This window comes from Brassica oleracea, chromosome C1 (genome assembly GCF_000695525.1).
Source record: "Brassica oleracea var. oleracea cultivar TO1000 chromosome C1, BOL, whole genome shotgun sequence".
In the NCBI taxonomy this organism is placed as follows: domain Eukaryota; kingdom Viridiplantae; phylum Streptophyta; class Magnoliopsida; order Brassicales; family Brassicaceae; genus Brassica; species Brassica oleracea.
Window position 1 is genome coordinate 14,196,346 of NC_027748.1, and position 9,527 is coordinate 14,205,872.

A 9,527-nucleotide genomic window follows, 5' to 3' on the forward strand; every position below is an offset into this window, starting at 1 on the left:
GCAACTATACGTATGCTGGCATATGGTCAATCGGGAGATACATATGACGAATATCTCCGACTTGGTGACAGTACATCACGTTTTTGTTTGGAAAATATCACTAATGCAATAATACAATTGTTTGGAGATGAGTATCTACGAAGTCCTACACCTGAGGATCTTCAACGATTACTCGATGTTGGAGAGGTACGCGGGTTTCCAGGGATGATAGGCAGCATCGGTTGTATGCATTGGGAGTGGAAAAACTGTCCAACGGCTTGGAAAAGTCAGTACACACGTGGTTCAGGAAAGCCGACAATTGTCTTAGAAGCCGTGGCATCACATGATCTTTGGATATGGCACGCATTTTTCGGATTACCAGGTACCCTCAACGATATCAATGTTCTTGATCGGTCACCAGTTTTTGTTGACATTTTACAAGGTCGAGCACCTAAAGTTAAGTTCAAGGTCAACAACCACACTTATCGTATGGCCTACTACCTTACGAACGGAATTTAACCGAATTGGGCAACATTTATCCAATCCATCCCACTTCCTCAAGGTCCTAAAGCAGAGCTATTTCCTGAACGTCAAGAATCCACCAGAAAAGATGTCGAACGGGCTTTTGGAGTATTGCAATCGAGGTTTGCAATTGTTAAAAACCCAGCTTTAGTATGGGACAAGGAAAAGATAGGAAAGATAATGAGAACTTGTGTCATATTGCACAATATGATAGTAGAGAACGAACGACACGGATATGCTCAAATTGATACATCTGAGTTCGAGTCAGGAGAGTCAAGCAGAAGTTCGAAAGTGAAAAGGAGAGAAAGTATTCATGTCGGTGATATGTTAGGCATTCGCAGAGAAGTTCGAGATACAGAGAAGCATGATCGTTTGAAAGCTGATTTAATGGAAAATATATGGCAAAAGTTTGGTAATTAAGATGAATAATGTTTGTATGTTTGTATGTTCTCTGTAATCTACTCTTAATGTATTGAATAAAAAAGTTTTAAAATATTTATTCATGTATTTTCAATAATTTGATTTTTTTTAAAAAAAAATATAAATATTATTATTTTATTCCTATGAACTCATTCTTCAAATTTTCTAATGCACAAAACAATAAATACAGATTCATAACTATTTATGGACCCACCAAAAAATATTAAAAAATTCTTATGAACCCCAAGGGAGGTTCACTACTGCTCATGCTCTTATACTTTAGAATAGTGACAAGATGCAATATTATTATTTTATAAACACATTAAGTCTTTTAAAGCCTTGGGATAGTATATATGAAATACTTAGAAACACAATTTTTATGTTCGTCGATTGGTCCGACTCACCAACTTTTGTTGCATGAGCCATGCCGTTTCCTCTCTATCTTTTTTTTTTTTTTTGCTAAAAACCTCTCCTCTATCTTGTTAAACTTAATATATATATATATATATATATATATATATTTGCATTTGTTTTATGTAATGGTATTTGACCTATAGTTAAGATTTATTTTAAAAACATCAATTGCGTGACTAAAGGAAGAACCAAATTAATGAATTCCGTAAATACATATAATTCAATGCCCATGTTGGTATAGGTCGAATACCTTTTAGTCCAAATAGATAGCCTTTCAACCCTAATTCTCATTCATCAGTTTCACAACATTTTCAAGTCAGAGGCCCAAAAACGTCAAATCAAAACACAGAGTCATAATGGGATCTTTGGCTGAAACACATATCACTTGGGTTAAAAATCTCCGACGAAGAAGCCAACCTCTTTGCTATGCAGCCCGCTGGTGCCACCGTGCTTTCAATGGTTCTTACATCTGCCCTAGAGCTCGACCTTCTCGAGATCATATCCAAGAATGTTGCTCTCCCTAGGGGTCAACTGTCTCCTCGGATGTAGCTTCTTATCTTCCGACCAAAAACCCTGATACTCCAATCATGGTTCACCGGATCCTTAGGTTGCTTGCGGCTTACTTCATCTTGACCTGCTCTGTTCGTTAGCTTTCTGATAGCGGCGTGGAGCGTCTGTACGGATTTGGACCAGTATGCAAAGTACCTCACTAAGAACAAAGATGGAGTCGCACTCGATGCACTCTTGTTTTTGGAATGTCCAACTACACCATCGTCATGACCAAGATTCTAGAGACATGCAAAGGCTTTCAGGGATTTTTTTCGGTTGATGTTGGTGCCTGGTGGTGGCATTGAAGTCACTTTCCGTAATCCGTATGATTGTCTCCAAGCACCCACACATCATGGGAATCCTCTATGTTCCCTCATGTCATTGCGGAAGCTGTTTCTTATCCCGGTATATGTACTTTCCTTTTTGCTATTTCGGAGACGCATTGAATCCTAGTATATATATATATACTGATCGTGGATGTTTCAATGTCTTAGCTTGAGTTTTGTTGAATGATTCAGGTATTGAACACATTGGGGGAGATATGTCTCTAAATATCCCTAAAGCAGATGACATCTTCATGAAGGTAAGTAAACTAGTCCTATTATAATTCCTGACAACTAGTTCTTTATAAGAATTAATGCATTTCAAACATTTTTTTTTTACATGTGATAGTGGAAAAATGTCATGATTGGAGCGACCAACACTGTTTAAAATTTCTGAAAAACTGCTATGGACTGCCTCATGCTGGCTCACAACCCCGGAGGCAAAGAACGGACTGAAAAGGAGTATGGAACATTAGCCAGAGGTTCTGGCTTCCAAGGCTTCCAAGGCTTCCAAGTTGTCTGCAGAGCCTATGGTACTCACATCATGGAGTTCCTCAAGAAGATATGAGCCTTTTAAGTACAAATATCCATGGAACATTTTCTTCTCGTTTTTCTTTTGCGTCCAAGTATTTTTCTACATTTCCAATGTTATCTTGTTCTGCATGTGTTGTCTCTCTGGCTTGTGAGGCCACTATCGTCGTTGTTTACTTGTTTAAGCTGTTTTGATGTTATTGGAAAAGCATTTCTTTGTAATTGTACTCCGATTTTAATGCATATGACTTATGAAAGTGGATTAAAAGTTTGTTTCTCTATAGACTAATTAATACAATGGATCAACGATAACTGGTTTACTAGGTAATAACCCGTCCTTGCGCGGAATGTGATTATTAGTTTCGTTATTTTTTTAATAAAGAGACATTAAGCTGTTTAATCTGGATATCAGTTCGGTTTTAGGTTGTTTTTTGGTTCTTAATTTCCTAAAATATAACTATCATTTTAAATCAATAGTTATTTGGTTTGTTCGGTTAAAATGTTTGATGTTTTTGTTTCTTTTTCCTGTGATATCAAAAATTACTATTATTTGTTTGTTTTCATGTTATGAATCTTAGATAGTCGTGATGTCGAACCAATGGTTCCATATTATAGTTTCTAAACGGATAATAGTTAAAAAAAAAAGAAAAAAAAATTATTAAGACAAATCATTTTACTACAATTTGGTCTATAGTGAAAGAAGCATTAAGAAAAAGAATATTTTAACTTCCAAAAAAATTAGATATTTCAGTTGTGGTAAATACTTAGTTATAAGGTGCTCACGTCAATGTGCACATGTATGTGTATGTAAAAGTATATAAATATGGTTGATAAATATATAAAGATACTGTTAATTAATATTAAATGACATTTTTTTAAAACAAAAATATTGTAAAATTTATATAAACTATAATATATAACTTATATATAATTCCTTAAATATATGTTTATATATGCATATAACAGATCAAATTGGGTATATGTTCCTATAAATATTGATATTTGTGATTTGTTTTTTTTTTACGGATATTGCATTTTATTATTTGATTTGTCTCGTAGAATAACGAATATCCGAATTTTTTGGTTCGAATCAAAATGAATAACGAATCGAATCAAAATTTATGAATAATTTGTCCAGCTCTATTCGTAAACAGTAAAATTAACGTAAAGAAGAACCATGCATGTGAGTTTTATATTAAAAAAACGTAAAGTACATAGTGTGAACATATTTATGTAGAGTTTGACTGAGAAGCTTTATCTACATGTGACATGTGTCCATTTTAGTATAAACACATTTATTACAATGCTTCTACACGTGACATGTGTCCAGTTTAGTGTGAACACATTTATTACAATGCTTTTTCTTTAATATATAAGGGATATCATCTTTTTATCCCAAACTAATTTAAACCAGACATATGAACTAAAAGTTTTGTTTCCCAACCTAGTGGATGCTGGTCGTATTTGTCGTGGGGACATTTTTGGTTTAAAACATGCACGTAAGAACTTATTGGTGATTTATAGATCCCGTCGTCAAGTGATGAAATGAACTAGAGTAGAAGAGTTCATGCTTTGTTAGGAAGTATCAGGAGTACGTCATACATGAAGCAACGAATTGAGTTTTCAAGTTTTGGCGACTACATCTTAAAACATGACTTGCACTATATATACTAGGTAAGGAACCCATGCAATATCGCACGGGAACTCATATACAATCTATAATTTATAAATCTATATGCTTAAGTAATAATCAAATTATATAAATAATTAAATTAATCTTAATAATTAAAATATGATTTGCAAAGTATTAAATATATATATATATATATATATATATATATATATATAAACCTTAATGTTCCAGTTATATTTTATAGAAAAAATATTGCATACAATTCCGTCTCTATCTTTTAAAAAGATTTCTTAAATTTTAACATGATATTTAGCTCCAACCAATCTTGAAAAAATTCAGTTATTTTCACATGAATTTTTTTATAAAATTTCTATCTAAGAGATAATATTAAAATTATTAGTTTATACTCTTTAAAAAAAAATACTATTTCTATGTTAGTAAAACAGTTATTATTTATACATAATTATTTACCGGCTTTATTTCTAGAGAAAAAATATTAAGAAGATTGAATATCATAATAAATATATGGAGACTTATGTTGATATATATGACCTTTTCATTTATAATATCATCTTGAATTTCTAAGAGAGTTCTTATAAAACACTAACACTTATTATATTAAACTAACACAATAATTATATAAAATCAATAAAATTGATAATTATGGATTTCATTATTGAAATCATGCTGACTTTTGTTAAATCAGCAAATAGTATTTTTGAAGTCGATGTGGTATTGAAATATAAATACTTTAGAAGTTTATCTGTTTTTCAATCAAATTTTCCTATCTTAAGCTACAATAGAAGAACAACACAGAAAAGGTTTTGATGTTTATATGTGTTTCTTCAAAGATTTTTGAAAATCGTTTAATAGTGAGTTTCTATATTTTTAGTGTATTGGTGGTTTGTCAATGCCTACAACTTCTTATATAAATGACAAAAGGTTGCACTATTCGATAACTAAACATTGCAATGGTTAGCTAACAGTTGTAATGGTTAACACCAGAAGTTACGAAAAAAATCTATATTAATAATAATATATAAAAAATTAAAAATAAAGTTTAAAAATATTTCTATAATTAATATAGTTAAAATGAAAATACTTTTTTCAAAATAGTTTTAAATTATTAAAAATTTAATAAGTATAAAATATGATAAAATGATGCAATCTCTTAAATATATTTTGGTTTTTTTCTGCGCAATATATTTTGGTTTAATATGACTAAAGAGTATGAATAAATGTATATATATATATATAGCAAAAGAAAAGTCGCTTTTAAAAGTGATACAACTCTTTAAAACATTTTTTGTAATGTTAAATCGTCAAAATGTCTGTAATAACAATTTTTTATTTTCTTTTATTTTTCAGTTTTAAAATTCACATGCATTTGCTATTATTTGTTTTCTGTAATTAAACTAATAAATCATATATCTAATTCCTAAGAAATTACAGTTAAATGAAAACAATTTAACAAAAAAAAACTTTTCATAAAATTTAAAATAAAATTAGTATATTAGAGAAAATTTATAAAATATTGAATCATTAAATAAGACAATATAGTTTATTTTAGTGTGATATTTGAAAATGAACAATGAGTTTGTTATAATTTGCTAACAGAATTTTATTAAAAAACTTATCTTTTGTAATAGTTTGGGACTTTGAAAAATTATGATGAATTTTTTTGACATCTAAAACCTTCGTTTATACTAGTCAAGATTACCAAGGTTATTAACAAAACCATATAAATGATTTTTTACATAAGCTGTTATCCTTTTATTCTTTTATTGAGGATAATATACATTTTGCTACCATACCTTCTTTTTCATACGTCTTTTAAACTCATAATCGCATAACTGATCCCGTTGCTTCTAATGTTGGTTCCGTGAAAGTATATTGATACCAATTAGCAGTGGTGAATGTAGGTTGACGATTATGGGTGCAAGGGTATCCACTCTTTTAAAAAAGTTATATATTTTGTAAGAATTTTGTTTAAATTTTGCCATAATTTTAACCAAAACAGAGTTCTGCACCCATTGAAAATCTTTTATGCCCCACTTAGATTCACTTATGATGTCCTTCTAATTTATCTATCTACTAAAATGTGCACCCACTAATAATATATTCTGGATTCTCCCCTGCCAATTAGTCTGTACCAATGTATTTGGTGATAAAGTAACCCTTGCGGTGAAATTAATTTTGACTCAAAACACAATCTATCATGTCGTACTCGACGTGATTCCGAAAAAGGCGTAAACACTTTCACCATCATCCTGACTTCAAAATCCTGGACTGCTTTGATGTAAACCTGAGAGATCTTGTGTCACTTGCGACTTCTCCTAACATTAGTAAGCAAGGTTTTTCAAAGCATGCATCTTCATTCTCACAAGGCTCAGATTATAGAGAATTGGAAGTTGGTGTAAGAATATTTTATATTCTTATATGACCTATATTTTATATTCTTATAAAGTTCAAGTTCACATTAAAGTTATAGATTCTAATATTAAAAACTATATTAATGACTTCTTCTATATTGGTGCTATATATATATATATATATATATATATATATGTGTGTGTGTGTATGATGGTGCTGAGAATATGTTGATCAGATAGAAAGTATTGTTTGTGCTTGAAAGAGTATAAAGGAAAAGGTGTGATTATCGAAAAGGCACAACAACACATATCTATGTATATGCTCGCGTGTGTTGGTGGTTAATATAGAGAGAAAAGCGACTTTTCTTATATGCAATAAGAGTTACGTTCGTGTCGGTAATAAAACCATTACGAAACGTATAAGCCACCGTAATAAACGTGAATAGAAGGGTTTAGATTCCTTTGTTCATCGAAGAAATCATAAAAGATTGAAGACCAAAGAAAGGAGAAGATCAATTGATGGAATTACATTTATATTAAGTCTAATCAAGCATGATCAATGTTAGTGTTTCTTTCTCCTCATAGAACACTATTAGGGTTGAATTAAGATAAATCTAGTTTGGTCTTGGGTAGATTTCATAACTAAAATCATAAAAGTATATCTTACTAGGATCGGCCCAGGCTACGCCTGAGATTTTCTTATATTTTTTGTTATATGTATGGTATTTATAGTTTTATATATATATATGTGTGTGTTATAAAAATATATGCCGTTAGGTAATTTTAAAATTATTTTCATTGTTTTTTTAACGAAATTTATTAATAATAAAAACTTTTTTGGGTGTTTCAAAGAAAAAACAAAACTTGCTATTTTATTATTAAAACCTATGTATAACATAATGAGAAAAACGAATAAATAATAAATTTAATCTTTAGATATGGTCTGAATATTTTTTGGCCTTTCTTATTTATGTTTAATGTACAATAATTGTTAAAAATACACAAAAAAAATTTACTTTGGCTTTGGAACCAATAATTTCATAATTTTAAGGGTTTTAGAACATTTATTTTTTGAAGTTTTTTCTTCAACCTGTCCTACATATATTTATTTACTTGTACCACCTATATTTTCAAATATATATATATATAATCAATTTTGAAAAATGGTCATAATCGTATTTGCATAATATTGTTATTTTCTTGAACATAATAGTTATTAACAAATTATGTAGTGTGGTTAAAATTCTATATTATAGTTGTCTTTGGATATCGTATGATAATACATATCATATGATATGTACTTTGACATTTTTCTTTTTTAAAAAATAATACAAATTCGGAATTAAATGTAGGTTTCAATACTTGTTATGCAATTTTTAAATTAACATATTTAAGTATTTATATGCTATATAGTTAAATTTAAACAATATATATATATATATATATATATATATTTTTTTTTTGAATATCTATTAAATGAGATTTTATATCCATATGATTTTATATCATTTATTTCTTGTTATAACAAAATAAAGTTAAATCACTGCTCACAAATTTTCAAGGTAGGATAATTTTAATAATTTTAGTAATTTATAGTCATTTAAAAAATTAAAATATAAGTTAGAAAAAAACTAATTTTTTATTATATAGTTAATGGAATGTTTAATTTTTTATAATATAAAATTAAACTAAAAATATGGAAAATACAAAATTGTTATCAAATCTTTATTAATTAAAATAATTAATTGTCATATATATTAATTATTTTAGGTAATTTTGTAGTATTTATTTTAAAAAAATGAAAAAAAGAAATTTTGTACACTACTAATCAATTTGATAGTTAGTTTAATAAAAATGCATAATATATGTTTAAATAAACCAATATATTTTTTAAAGATTCTAAAAATTATCTTAGTACTTTAAATACATAGTAGATGAAACAATAAGTTTACATTCTTAAGTGTGTTATAAAAAAACCTTGGAGTATAGAGTTTATTTGTTTTAAAAACAGTGACAAAAAAGTCTACAATAACCTGTTTTTTGGTGGTATGCTGTAATGTTTGACGGGCCACATGGATGTTATAATTAATTTCTTTTGTATCATATGATTTTCATAGATATTTATCTATTTTTTTCTTGTTTTATTTATTTTATCGTAGAGTTTAATAGTATCTGCTAAAGAGACGCAACAAAATGTAATGTATTAATATACATTTATTCTTTATACATTTTGTTTTTACTCTTTACAGCGTTTTGTTGGCTAACACATAGTTTTAGTTTTGTATAAAATGAATTTTACTATTTTATTTTATTTTGTCAACGAAAATTTCATTGATTCTAGCCCATTGGGAATACTAATTCTTGGGAATTACAACATTTGGTATGAGATTTTGAATTACAATAAAGGAGAAGCCCAAAAAATTAAAAAATTACAGCCCAAATTGGAGATGAATCCAGAAACCTTCCACGTTTGACAATGATCTTGTTGACTCCACATCACCATGACATGCATCTAACATGCGTTAAGCAGCCATCACCGTGGGATTGCCGAGCGTCAGCGCCGTAAACTTGACATATCCAACTATTCAGATACCAAATATAGTGATAGCGTGAAACGTAGTTTCGCTATACTCAGCTCGCCGTTCGTAAAACAACGAGATGAAATCCACTCGTAAGAGATCGTGATTCAAGAATAATCTCCAAACGAAATGAATCAAGAGAATTACAGAGTTATATCAAGGTTTTTGAGAGAGTTTTAACAACTAAATTTCTGAATGAATGAAT

The 9,527-nt window shown here is 29.1% G+C and overlaps 1 long non-coding RNA gene across 1 annotated transcript; it reads left to right on the forward strand.

Annotated features, from left to right (window-relative positions):
- Positions 1-1,610: 1,610 nt before the first annotated feature.
- LOC106302739 lies at positions 1,611-2,652 on the forward strand. The gene is made up of 3 exons (XR_001262457.1): positions 1,611-2,295; positions 2,403-2,467; positions 2,557-2,652. It is a non-coding gene; the product is annotated as an uncharacterized LOC106302739 (long non-coding RNA).
- Positions 2,653-9,527: the final 6,875 nt, after the last annotated feature.